The sequence below is a fragment of the Oncorhynchus mykiss genome, chromosome 5, assembly GCF_057628025.1.
Source record: "Oncorhynchus mykiss isolate SJ-2025 chromosome 5, ASM5762802v1, whole genome shotgun sequence".
NCBI lineage: Eukaryota > Metazoa > Chordata > Actinopteri > Salmoniformes > Salmonidae > Oncorhynchus > Oncorhynchus mykiss.
In genome coordinates this window covers 48,600,539-48,614,861 of record NC_143026.1, presented here as the reverse complement: position 1 = coordinate 48,614,861, position 14,323 = coordinate 48,600,539, and the positions used below count along the sequence as shown (strand labels likewise).

The 14,323-nt window shown below is 44.6% G+C and overlaps 2 non-coding genes across 2 annotated transcripts; both read right to left on the bottom strand.

Moving 5' to 3' along the window:
- Nucleotides 1-2,681: 2,681 nt before the first annotated feature.
- trnad-guc (transfer RNA aspartic acid (anticodon GUC)) lies at nucleotides 2,682-2,753 on the bottom strand. The gene has a single exon. It is a non-coding gene; the product is annotated as a tRNA-Asp (tRNA).
- Nucleotides 2,754-4,271: 1,518 nt separating this feature from the next.
- Nucleotides 4,272-4,343, bottom strand: trnad-guc (transfer RNA aspartic acid (anticodon GUC)). The gene has a single exon. It is a non-coding gene; the product is annotated as a tRNA-Asp (tRNA).
- Nucleotides 4,344-14,323: the final 9,980 nt, after the last annotated feature.

The following is a 14,323-nucleotide window of genomic DNA, read 5'->3' as shown; positions in this document are numbered from 1 at the left end:
TGAGAATTCGACCAAGACCAGAGATTTCTGTTTGCCTGGCAATCTAACACAGATTTCCTCCTCAGGGGTTTGCATACTTGTCGAAATGACATGTTCAAAACTTCCTGCATTGGCCGGGAATCGAACCCGGGCCTCCCGCGTGGCAGGCGAGAATTCTACCACTGAACAACCAATGCCTTGGAAGGCTGAGTTAACCTCAAAGGCAGGAAATTGTATCATAAAGCTTTTTTTCCAAGAATATGTTCCACTTTGTGGGCTCAGCAACATTATTCACCCTAAAAAAAGAGCTGTACTTTCTCCCCGTCGGGGAATTGAACCCCGGTCTCCCGCGTGACAGGCGGGGATACTCACCACTATACTAACGAGGAGCAGGTGGGTTGGGTCTTTGAAAAAACGTGGAGCATTGGTACTAACCCTAAATTTGGACTGTTGGGCTTAAACCCTTCTAACAAAAATATCTGTAGAGACTGAATGGTTGGAGCTAGGAACTACTATGACCCCGCTATGGAAAGCTGAGACTCTCACAAACACGTACATGTAATCGATTTTGCTCTATACCGCTCACAAGCCACACAATACTAGTTTGCAGGTGAGGCGTTCGTGGGTAATCCCAGGACATTGTCACAAATGCCAAACTCAAGACAGTTGTCACTGACAAGTTGGTTACTCTTTCCCATTTAACAACTAAAGCCTTGCAAAAAGTGAATCACCTCACACACTGGAAATCTGCAATGGATTCACCAAAGTCTACTGAGAATGAGTAAATGTTCAAAGTCTTATTTTTCAAGAGTCAGTTGAGAATTCGACCAAGACCAGAGATTTCTGTTTGCCTGGCAATCTAACACAGATTTCCTCCTCAGGGGTTTGCATACTTGTCGAAATGACATGTTCAAAACTTCCTGCATTGGCCGGGAATCGAACCCGGGCCTCCCGTGTGGCAGGCGAGAATTCTACCACTGAACAACCAATGCCTTGGAAGGCTGAGTTAACCTCAAAGGCAGGAAATTGTATCATAAAGCTTTTTTTCCAAGAATATGTTCCACTTTGTGGGCTCAGCAACATTATTCACCCTAAAAAAAGAGCTGTACTTTCTCCCCGTCGGGGAATTGAACCCCGGTCTCCCGCATGACAGGCGGGGATACTCACCACTATACTAACGAGGAGCAGGTGGGTTGGGCCTTTGAAAAAACGTGGAGCATTGGTACTAACCCTAAATTTGGACTGTTGGGCTTAAACCCTTCTAACAAAAATATCTGTAGAGACTGAATGGTTGGAGCTAGGAACTACTATGACCCCGCTATGGAAAGCTGAGACTCTCACAAACACGTACATGTAATCGATTTTGCTCTATACCGCTCACAAGCCACACAATACTAGTTTGCAGGTGAGGCGTTTGTGGGTAATCCCAGGACATTGTCACAAATGCCAAACTCAAGACAGTTGTCACTGACAAGTTGGTTACTCTTTCCCATTTAACAACTAAAGCCTTGCAAAAAGTTAATCACCTCACACACTGGAAATCTGCAATGGATTCACCAAAGTCTACTGAGAATGAGTAAATGTTCAAAGTCTTATTTTTCAAGAGTCAGTTGAGAATTCGACCAAGACCAGAGATTTCTGTTTGCCTGGCAATCTAACACAGATTTCCTCCTCAGGGGTTTGCATACTTGTCGAAATGACATGTTCAAAACTTCCTGCATTGGCCGGGAATCGAACCCGGGCCTCCCGCGTGGCAGGCGAGAATTCTACCACTGAACAACCAATGCCTTGGAAGGCTGAGTTAACCTCAAAGGCAGGAAATTGTATCATAAAGCTTTTTTTCCAAGAATATGTTCCACTTTGTGGGCTCAGCAACATTATTCACCCTAAAAAAAGAGCTGTACTTTCTCCCCGTCGGGGAATTGAACCCCGGTCTCCCGCGTGACAGGCGGGGATACTCACCACTATACTAACGAGGAGCAGGTGGGTTGGGTCTTTGAAAAAACGTGGAGCATTGGTACTAACCCTAAATTTGGACTGTTGGGCTTAAACCCTTCTAACAAAAATATCTGTAGAGACTGAATGGTTGGAGCTAGGAACTACTATGACCCCGCTATGGAAAGCTGAGACTCTCACAAACACGTACATGTAATCGATTTTGCTCTATACCGCTCACAAGCCACACAATACTAGTTTGCAGGTGAGGCGTTTGTGGGTAATCCCAGGACATTGTCACAAATGCCAAACTCAAGACAGTTGTCACTGACAAGTTGGTTACTCTTTCCCATTTAACAACTAAAGCCTTGCAAAAAGTTAATCACCTCACACACTGGAAATCTGCAATGGATTCACCAAAGTCTACTGAGAATGAGTAAATGTTCAAAGTCTTATTTTTCAAGAGTCAGTTGAGAATTCGACCAAGACCAGAGATTTCTGTTTGCCTGGCAATCTAACACAGATTTCCTCCTCAGGGGTTTGCATACTTGTCGAAATGACATGTTCAAAACTTCCTGCATTGGCCGGGAATCGAACCCGGGCCTCCCGTGTGGCAGGCGAGAATTCTACCACTGAACAACCAATGCCTTGGAAGGCTGAGTTAACCTCAAAGGCAGGAAATTGTATCATAAAGCTTTTTTTCCAAGAATATGTTCCACTTTGTGGGCTCAGCAACATTATTCACCCTAAAAAAAGAGCTGTACTTTCTCCCCGTCGGGGAATTGAACCCCGGTCTCCCGCGTGACAGGCGGGGATACTCACCACTATACCAACGAGGAGCAGGTGGGTTGGGTCTTTGAAAAAACGTGGAGCATTGGTACTAACCCTAAATTTGGACTGTTGGGCTTAAACCCTTCTAACAAAAATATCTGTAGAGACTGAATGGTTGGAGCTAGGAACTACTATGACCCCGCTATGGAAAGCTGAGACTCTCACAAACACGTACATGTAATCGATTTTGCTCTATACCGCTCACAAGCCACACAATACTAGTTTGCAGGTGAGGCGTTTGTGGGTAATCCCAGGACATTGTCACAAATGCCAAACTCAAGACAGTTGTCACTGACAAGTTGGTTACTCTTTCCCATTTAACAACTAAAGCCTTGCAAAAAGTTAATCACCTCACACACTGGAAATCTGCAATGGATTCACCAAAGTCTACTGAGAATGAGTAAATGTTCAAAGTCTTATTTTTCAAGAGTCAGTTGAGAATTCGACCAAGACCAGAGATTTCTGTTTGCCTGGCAATCTAACACAGATTTCCTCCTCAGGGGTTTGCATACTTGTCGAAATGACATGTTCAAAACTTCCTGCATTGGCCGGGAATCGAACCCGGGCCTCCCGTGTGGCAGGCGAGAATTCTACCACTGAACAACCAATGCCTTGGAAGGCTGAGTTAACCTCAAAGGCAGGAAATTGTATCATAAAGCTTTTTTTCCAAGAATATGTTCCACTTTGTGGGCTCAGCAACATTATTCACCCTAAAAAAAGAGCTGTACTTTCTCCCCGTCGGGGAATTGAACCCCGGTCTCCCGCATGACAGGCGGGGATACTCACCACTATACTAACGAGGAGCAGGTGGGTTGGGCCTTTGAAAAAACGTGGAGCATTGGTACTAACCCTAAATTTGGACTGTTGGGCTTAAACCCTTCTAACAAAAATATCTGTAGAGACTGAATGGTTGGAGCTAGGAACTACTATGACCCCGCTATGGAAAGCTGAGACTCTCACAAACACGTACATGTAATCGATTTTGCTCTATACCGCTCACAAGCCACACAATACTAGTTTGCAGGTGAGGCGTTTGTGGGTAATCCCAGGACATTGTCACAAATGCCAAACTCAAGACAGTTGTCACTGACAAGTTGGTTACTCTTTCCCATTTAACAACTAAAGCCTTGCAAAAAGTTAATCACCTCACACACTGGAAATCTGCAATGGATTCACCAAAGTCTACTGAGAATGAGTAAATGTTCAAAGTCTTATTTTTCAAGAGTCAGTTGAGAATTCGACCAAGACCAGAGATTTCTGTTTGCCTGGCAATCTAACACAGATTTCCTCCTCAGGGGTTTGCATACTTGTCGAAATGACATGTTCAAAACTTCCTGCATTGGCCGGGAATCGAACCCGGGCCTCCCGTGTGGCAGGCGAGAATTCTACCACTGAACAACCAATGCCTTGGAAGGCTGAGTTAACCTCAAAGGCAGGAAATTGTATCATAAAGCTTTTTTTCCAAGAATATGTTCCACTTTGTGGGCTCAGCAACATTATTCACCCTAAAAAAAGAGCTGTACTTTCTCCCCGTCGGGGAATTGAACCCCGGTCTCCCGCGTGACAGGCGGGGATACTCACCACTATACCAACGAGGAGCAGGTGGGTTGGGTCTTTGAAAAAACGTGGAGCATTGGTACTAACCCTAAATTTGGACTGTTGGGCTTAAACCCTTCTAACAAAAATATCTGTAGAGACTGAATGGTTGGAGCTAGGAACTACTATGACCCCGCTATGGAAAGCTGAGACTCTCACAAACACGTACATGTAATCGATTTTGCTCTATACCGCTCACAAGCCACACAATACTAGTTTGCAGGTGAGGCGTTTGTGGGTAATCCCAGGACATTGTCACAAATGCCAAACTCAAGACAGTTGTCACTGACAAGTTGGTTACTCTTTCCCATTTAACAACTAAAGCCTTGCAAAAAGTTAATCACCTCACACACTGGAAATCTGCAATGGATTCACCAAAGTCTACTGAGAATGAGTAAATGTTCAAAGTCTTATTTTTCAAGAGTCAGTTGAGAATTCGACCAAGACCAGAGATTTCTGTTTGCCTGGCAATCTAACACAGATTTCCTCCTCAGGGGTTTGCATACTTGTCGAAATGACATGTTCAAAACTTCCTGCATTGGCCGGGAATCGAACCCGGGCCTCCCGTGTGGCAGGCGAGAATTCTACCACTGAACAACCAATGCCTTGGAAGGCTGAGTTAACCTCAAAGGCAGGAAATTGTATCATAAAGCTTTTTTTCCAAGAATATGTTCCACTTTGTGGGCTCAGCAACATTATTCACCCTAAAAAAAGAGCTGTACTTTCTCCCCGTCGGGGAATTGAACCCCGGTCTCCCGCATGACAGGCGGGGATACTCACCACTATACTAACGAGGAGCAGGTGGGTTGGGCCTTTGAAAAAACGTGGAGCATTGGTACTAACCCTAAATTTGGACTGTTGGGCTTAAACCCTTCTAACAAAAATATCTGTAGAGACTGAATGGTTGGAGCTAGGAACTACTATGACCCCGCTATGGAAAGCTGAGACTCTCACAAACACGTACATGTAATCGATTTTGCTCTATACCGCTCACAAGCCACACAATACTAGTTTGCAGGTGAGGCGTTTGTGGGTAATCCCAGGACATTGTCACAAATGCCAAACTCAAGACAGTTGTCACTGACAAGTTGGTTACTCTTTCCCATTTAACAACTAAAGCCTTGCAAAAAGTTAATCACCTCACACACTGGAAATCTGCAATGGATTCACCAAAGTCTACTGAGAATGAGTAAATGTTCAAAGTCTTATTTTTCAAGAGTCAGTTGAGAATTCGACCAAGACCAGAGATTTCTGTTTGCCTGGCAATCTAACACAGATTTCCTCCTCAGGGGTTTGCATACTTGTCGAAATGACATGTTCAAAACTTCCTGCATTGGCCGGGAATCGAACCCGGGCCTCCCGCGTGGCAGGCGAGAATTCTACCACTGAACAACCAATGCCTTGGAAGGCTGAGTTAACCTCAAAGGCAGGAAATTGTATCATAAAGCTTTTTTTCCAAGAATATGTTCCACTTTGTGGGCTCAGCAACATTATTCACCCTAAAAAAAGAGCTGTACTTTCTCCCCGTCGGGGAATTGAACCCCGGTCTCCCGCATGACAGGCGGGGATACTCACCACTATACTAACGAGGAGCAGGTGGGTTGGGCCTTTGAAAAAACGTGGAGCATTGGTACTAACCCTAAATTTGGACTGTTGGGCTTAAACCCTTCTAACAAAAATATCTGTAGAGACTGAATGGTTGGAGCTAGGAACTACTATGACCCCGCTATGGAAAGCTGAGACTCTCACAAACACGTACATGTAATCGATTTTGCTCTATACCGCTCACAAGCCACACAATACTAGTTTGCAGGTGAGGCGTTTGTGGGTAATCCCAGGACATTGTCACAAATGCCAAACTCAAGACAGTTGTCACTGACAAGTTGGTTACTCTTTCCCATTTAACAACTAAAGCCTTGCAAAAAGTTAATCACCTCACACACTGGAAATCTGCAATGGATTCACCAAAGTCTACTGAGAATGAGTAAATGTTCAAAGTCTTATTTTTCAAGAGTCAGTTGAGAATTCGACCAAGACCAGAGATTTCTGTTTGCCTGGCAATCTAACACAGATTTCCTCCTCAGGGGTTTGCATACTTGTCGAAATGACATGTTCAAAACTTCCTGCATTGGCCGGGAATCGAACCCGGGCCTCCCGCGTGGCAGGCGAGAATTCTACCACTGAACAACCAATGCCTTGGAAGGCTGAGTTAACCTCAAAGGCAGGAAATTGTATCATAAAGCTTTTTTTCCAAGAATATGTTCCACTTTGTGGGCTCAGCAACATTATTCACCCTAAAAAAAGAGCTGTACTTTCTCCCCGTCGGGGAATTGAACCCCGGTCTCCCGCGTGACAGGCGGGGATACTCACCACTATACTAACGAGGAGCAGGTGGGTTGGGTCTTTGAAAAAACGTGGAGCATTGGTACTAACCCTAAATTTGGACTGTTGGGCTTAAACCCTTCTAACAAAAATATCTGTAGAGACTGAATGGTTGGAGCTAGGAACTACTATGACCCCGCTATGGAAAGCTGAGACTCTCACAAACACGTACATGTAATCGATTTTGCTCTATACCGCTCACAAGCCACACAATACTAGTTTGCAGGTGAGGCGTTTGTGGGTAATCCCAGGACATTGTCACAAATGCCAAACTCAAGACAGTTGTCACTGACAAGTTGGTTACTCTTTCCCATTTAACAACTAAAGCCTTGCAAAAAGTGAATCACCTCACACACTGGAAATCTGCAATGGATTCACCAAAGTCTACTGAGAATGAGTAAATGTTCAAAGTCTTATTTTTCAAGAGTCAGTTGAGAATTCGACCAAGACCAGAGATTTCTGTTTGCCTGGCAATCTAACACAGATTTCCTCCTCAGGGGTTTGCATACTTGTCGAAATGACATGTTCAAAACTTCCTGCATTGGCCGGGAATCGAACCCGGGCCTCCCGTGTGGCAGGCGAGAATTCTACCACTGAACAACCAATGCCTTGGAAGGCTGAGTTAACCTCAAAGGCAGGAAATTGTATCATAAAGCTTTTTTTCCAAGAATATGTTCCACTTTGTGGGCTCAGCAACATTATTCACCCTAAAAAAAGAGCTGTACTTTCTCCCCGTCGGGGAATTGAACCCCGGTCTCCCGCGTGACAGGCGGGGATACTCACCACTATACTAACGAGGAGCAGGTGGGTTGGGCCTTTGAAAAAACGTGGAGCATTGGTACTAACCCTAAATTTGGAATGTTGGGCTTAAACCCTTCTAACAAAAATATCTGTAGAGACTGAATGGTTGGAGCTAGGAACTACTATGACCCCGCTATGGAAAGCTGAGACTCTCACAAACACGTACATGTAATCGATTTTGCTCTATACCGCTCACAAGCCACACAATACTAGTTTGCAGGTGAGGCGTTTGTGGGTAATCCCAGGACATTGTCACAAATGCCAAACTCAAGACAGTTGTCACTGACAAGTTGGTTACTCTTTCCCATTTAACAACTAAAGCCTTGCAAAAAGTTAATCACCTCACACACTGGAAATCTGCAATGGATTCACCAAAGTCTACTGAGAATGAGTAAATGTTCAAAGTCTTATTTTTCAAGAGTCAGTTGAGAATTCGACCAAGACCAGAGATTTCTGTTTGCCTGGCAATCTAACACAGATTTCCTCCTCAGGGGTTTGCATACTTGTCGAAATGACATGTTCAAAACTTCCTGCATTGGCCGGGAATCGAACCCGGGCCTCCCGCGTGGCAGGCGAGAATTCTACCACTGAACAACCAATGCCTTGGAAGGCTGAGTTAACCTCAAAGGCAGGAAATTGTATCATAAAGCTTTTTTTCCAAGAACATGTTCCACTTTGTGGGCTCAGCAACATTGTTCACCCTAAAAAAAGAGCAGTACTTTCTCCCCGTCGGGGAATTGAACCCCGGTCTCCCGCGTGACAGGCTGGGATACTCACCACTATACTAACGAGGAGCAGGTGGGTTGGGCCTTTGAAAAAACGTGGAGCATTGGTACTAACCCTAAATTTGGACTGTTGGGCTTAAACCCTTCTAACAAAAATATCTGTAGAGACTGAATGGTTGGAGCTAGGAACTACTATGACCCCGCTATGGAAAGCTGAGACTCTCACAAACACGTACATGTAATCGATTTTGCTCTATACCGCTCACAAGCCACACAATACTAGTTTGCAGGTGAGGCGTTTGTGGGTAATCCCAGGACATTGTCACAAATGCCAAACTCAAGACAGTTGTCACTGACAAGTTGGTTACTCTTTCCCATTTAACAACTAAAGCCTTGCAAAAAGTGAATCACCTCACACACTGGAAATCTGCAATGGATTCACCAAAGTCTACTGAGAATGAGTAAATGTTCAAAGTCTTATTTTTCAAGAGTCAGTTGAGAATTCGACCAAGACCAGAGATTTCTGTTTGCCTGGCAATCTAACACAGATTTCCTCCTCAGGGGTTTGCATACTTGTCGAAATGACATGTTCAAAACTTCCTGCATTGGCCGGGAATCGAACCCGGGCCTCCCGCGTGGCAGGCGAGAATTCTACCACTGAACAACCAATGCCTTGGAAGGCTGAGTTAACCTCAAAGGCAGGAAATTGTATCATAAAGCTTTTTTTCCAAGAACATGTTCCACTTTGTGGGCTCAGCAACATTGTTCACCCTAAAAAAAGAGCAGTACTTTCTCCCCGTCGGGGAATTGAACCCCGGTCTCCCGCGTGACAGGCTGGGATACTCACCACTATACTAACGAGGAGCAGGTGGGTTGGGCCTTTGAAAAAACGTGGAGCATTGGTACTAACCCTAAATTTGGACTGTTGGGCTTAAACCCTTCTAACAAAAATATCTGTAGAGACTGAATGGTTGGAGCTAGGAACTACTATGACCCCGCTATGGAAAGCTGAGACTCTCACAAACACGTACATGTAATCGATTTTGCTCTATACCGCTCACAAGCCACACAATACTAGTTTGCAGGTGAGGCGTTTGTGGGTAATCCCAGGACATTGTCACAAATGCCAAACTCAAGACAGTTGTCACTGACAAGTTGGTTACTCTTTCCCATTTAACAACTAAAGCCTTGCAAAAAGTGAATCACCTCACACACTGGAAATCTGCAATGGATTCACCAAAGTCTACTGAGAATGAGTAAATGTTCAAAGTCTTATTTTTCAAGAGTCAGTTGAGAATTCGACCAAGACCAGAGATTTCTGTTTGCCTGGCAATCTAACACAGATTTCCTCCTCAGGGGTTTGCATACTTGTCGAAATGACATGTTCAAAACTTCCTGCATTGGCCGGGAATCGAACCCGGGCCTCCCGCGTGGCAGGCGAGAATTCTACCACTGAACAACCAATGCCTTGGAAGGCTGAGTTAACCTCAAAGGCAGGAAATTGTATCATAAAGCTTTTTTTCCAAGAACATGTTCCACTTTGTGGGCTCAGCAACATTGTTCACCCTAAAAAAAGAGCAGTACTTTCTCCCCGTCGGGGAATTGAACCCCGGTCTCCCGCGTGACAGGCTGGGATACTCACCACTATACTAACAAGGAGCAGGTGGGTTGGGCCTTTGAAAAAACGTGGAGCATTGGTACTAACCCTAAATTTGGAATGTTGGGCTTAAACCCTTCTAACAAAAATATCTGTAGAGACTGAATGGTTGGAGATAGGAACTACTATGACCCCGCTATGGAAAGCTGAGACTCTCACAAACACGTACATGTAATCGATTTTGCTCTATACCGCTCACAAGCCACACAATACTAGTTTGCAGGTGAGGCGTTTGTGGGTAATCCCAGGACATTGTCACAAATGCCAAACTCAAGACAGTTGTCACTGACAAGTTGGTTACTCTTTCCCATTTAACAACTAAAGCCTTGCAAAAAGTTAATCACCTCACACACTGGAAATCTGCAATGGATTCACCAAAGTCTACTGAGAATGAGTAAATGTTCAAAGTCTTATTTTTCAAGAGTCAGTTGAGAATTCGACCAAGACCAGAGATTTCTGTTTGCCTGGCAATCTAACACAGATTTCCTCCTCAGGGGTTTGCATACTTGTCGAAATGACATGTTCAAAACTTCCTGCATTGGCCGGGAATCGAACCCGGGCCTCCCCTGTGGCAGGCGAGAATTCTACCACTGAACAACCAATGCCTTGGAAGGCTGAGTTAACCTCAAAGGCAGGAAATTGTATCATAAAGCTTTTTTTCCAAGAATATGTTCCACTTTGTGGGCTCAGCAACATTATTCACCCTAAAAAAAGAGCTGTACTTTCTCCCCGTCGGGGAATTGAACCCCGGTCTCCCGCGTGACAGGCGGGGACACTCACCACTATACTAACGAGGAGCAGGTGGGTTGGGCCTTTGAAAAAACGTGGAGCATTGGTACTAACCCTAAATTTGGAATGTTGGGCTTAAACCCTTCTAACAAAAATATCTGTAGAGACTGAATGGTTGGAGCTAGGAACTACTATGACCCCGCTATGGAAAGCTGAGACTCTCACAAACACGTACATGTAATCGATTTTGCTCTATACCGCTCACAAGCCACACAATACTAGTTTGCAGGTGAGGCGTTTGTGGGTAATCCCAGGACATTGTCACAAATGCCAAACTCAAGACAGTTGTCACTGACAAGTTGGTTACTCTTTCCCATTTAACAACTAAAGCCTTGCAAAAAGTTAATCACCTCACACACTGGAAATCTGCAATGGATTCACCAAAGTCTACTGAGAATGAGTAAATGTTCAAAGTCTTATTTTTCAAGAGTCAGTTGAGAATTCGACCAAGACCAGAGATTTCTGTTTGCCTGGCAATCTAACACAGATTTCCTCCTCAGGGGTTTGCATACTTGTCGAAATGACATGTTCAAAACTTCCTGCATTGGCCGGGAATCGAACCCGGGCCTCCCGCGTGGCAGGCGAGAATTCTACCACTGAACAACCAATGCCTTGGAAGGCTGAGTTAACCTCAAAGGCAGGAAATTGTATCATAAAGCTTTTTTTCCAAGAACATGTTCCACTTTGTGGGCTCAGCAACATTGTTCACCCTAAAAAAAGAGCAGTACTTTCTCCCCGTCGGGGAATTGAACCCCGGTCTCCCGCGTGACAGGCTGGGATACTCACCACTATACTAACGAGGAGCAGGTGGGTTGGGCCTTTGAAAAAACGTGGAGCATTGGTACTAACCCTAAATTTGGACTGTTGGGCTTAAACCCTTCTAACAAAAATATCTGTAGAGACTGAATGGTTGGAGCTAGGAACTACTATGACCCCGCTATGGAAAGCTGAGACTCTCACAAACACGTACATGTAATCGATTTTGCTCTATACCGCTCACAAGCCACACAATACTAGTTTGCAGGTGAGGCGTTTGTGGGTAATCCCAGGACATTGTCACAAATGCCAAACTCAAGACAGTTGTCACTGACAAGTTGGTTACTCTTTCCCATTTAACAACTAAAGCCTTGCAAAAAGTTAATCACCTCACACACTGGAAATCTGCAATGGATTCACCAAAGTCTACTGAGAATGAGTAAATGTTCAAAGTCTTATTTTTCAAGAGTCAGTTGAGAATTCGACCAAGACCAGAGATTTCTGTTTGCCTGGCAATCTAACACAGATTTCCTCCTCAGGGGTTTGCATACTTGTCGAAATGACATGTTCAAAACTTCCTGCATTGGCCGGGAATCGAACCCGGGCCTCCCGCGTGGCAGGCGAGAATTCTACCACTGAACAACCAATGCCTTGGAAGGCTGAGTTAACCTCAAAGGCAGGAAATTGTATCATAAAGCTTTTTTTCCAAGAACATGTTCCACTTTGTGGGCTCAGCAACATTGTTCACCCTAAAAAAAGAGCAGTACTTTCTCCCCGTCGGGGAATTGAACCCCGGTCTCCCGCGTGACAGGCTGGGATACTCACCACTATACTAACGAGGAGCAGGTGGGTTGGGCCTTTGAAAAAACGTGGAGCATTGGTACTAACCCTAAATTTGGACTGTTGGGCTTAAACCCTTCTAACAAAAATATCTGTAGAGACTGAATGGTTGGAGCTAGGAACTACTATGACCCCGCTATGGAAAGCTGAGACTCTCACAAACACGTACATGTAATCGATTTTGCTCTATACCGCTCACAAGCCACACAATACTAGTTTGCAGGTGAGGCGTTTGTGGGTAATCCCAGGACATTGTCACAAATGCCAAACTCAAGACAGTTGTCACTGACAAGTTGGTTACTCTTTCCCATTTAACAACTAAAGCCTTGCAAAAAGTTAATCACCTCACACACTGGAAATCTGCAATGGATTCACCAAAGTCTACTGAGAATGAGTAAATGTTCAAAGTCTTATTTTTCAAGAGTCAGTTGAGAATTCGACCAAGACCAGAGATTTCTGTTTGCCTGGCAATCTAACACAGATTTCCTCCTCAGGGGTTTGCATACTTGTCGAAATGACATGTTCAAAACTTCCTGCATTGGCCGGGAATCGAACCCGGGCCTCCCCTGTGGCAGGCGAGAATTCTACCACTGAACAACCAATGCCTTGGAAGGCTGAGTTAACCTCAAAGGCAGGAAATTGTATCATAAAGCTTTTTTTCCAAGAATATGTTCCACTTTGTGGGCTCAGCAACATTATTCACCCTAAAAAAAGAGCTGTACTTTCTCCCCGTCGGGGAATTGAACCCCGGTCTCCCGCGTGACAGGCGGGGATACTCACCACTATACTAACGAGGAGCAGGTGGGTTGGGCCTTTGAAAAAACGTGGAGCATTGGTACTAACCCTAAATTTGGAATGTTGGGCTTAAACCCTTCTAACAAAAATATCTGTAGAGACTGAATGGTTGGAGCTAGGAACTACTATGACCCCGCTATGGAAAGCTGAGACTCTCACAAACACGTACATGTAATCGATTTTGCTCTATACCGCTCACAAGCCACACAATACTAGTTTGCAGGTGAGGCGTTTGTGGGTAATCCCAGGACATTGTCACAAATGCCAAACTCAAGACAGTTGTCACTGACAAGTTGGTTACTCTTTCCCATTTAACAACTAAAGCCTTGCAAAAAGTTAATCACCTCACACACTGGAAATCTGCAATGGATTCACCAAAGTCTACTGAGAATGAGTAAATGTTCAAAGTCTTATTTTTCAAGAGTCAGTTGAGAATTCGACCAAGACCAGAGATTTCTGTTTGCCTGGCAATCTAACACAGATTTCCTCCTCAGGGGTTTGCATACTTGTCGAAATGACATGTTCAAAACTTCCTGCATTGGCCGGGAATCGAACCCGGGCCTCCCGCGTGGCAGGCGAGAATTCTACCACTGAACAACCAATGCCTTGGAAGGCTGAGTTAACCTCAAAGGCAGGAAATTGTATCATAAAGCTTTTTTTCCAAGAACATGTTCCACTTTGTGGGCTCAGCAACATTGTTCACCCTAAAAAAAGAGCAGTACTTTCTCCCCGTCGGGGAATTGAACCCCGGTCTCCCGCGTGACAGGCTGGGATACTCACCACTATACTAACGAGGAGCAGGTGGGTTGGGCCTTTGAAAAAACGTGGAGCATTGGTACTAACCCTAAATTTGGACTGTTGGGCTTAAACCCTTCTAACAAAAATATCTGTAGAGACTGAATGGTTGGAGCTAGGAACTACTATGACCCCGCTATGGAAAGCTGAGACTCTCACAAACACGTACATGTAATCGATTTTGCTCTATACCGCTCACAAGCCACACAATACTAGTTTGCAGGTGAGGCGTTTGTGGGTAATCCCAGGACATTGTCACAAATGCCAAACTCAAGACAGTTGTCACTGACAAGTTGGTTACTCTTTCCCATTTAACAACTAAAGCCTTGCAAAAAGTTAATCACCTCACACACTGGAAATCTGCAATGGATTCACCAAAGTCTACTGAGAATGAGTAAATGTTCAAAGTCTTATTTTTCAAGAGTCAGTTGAGAATTCGACC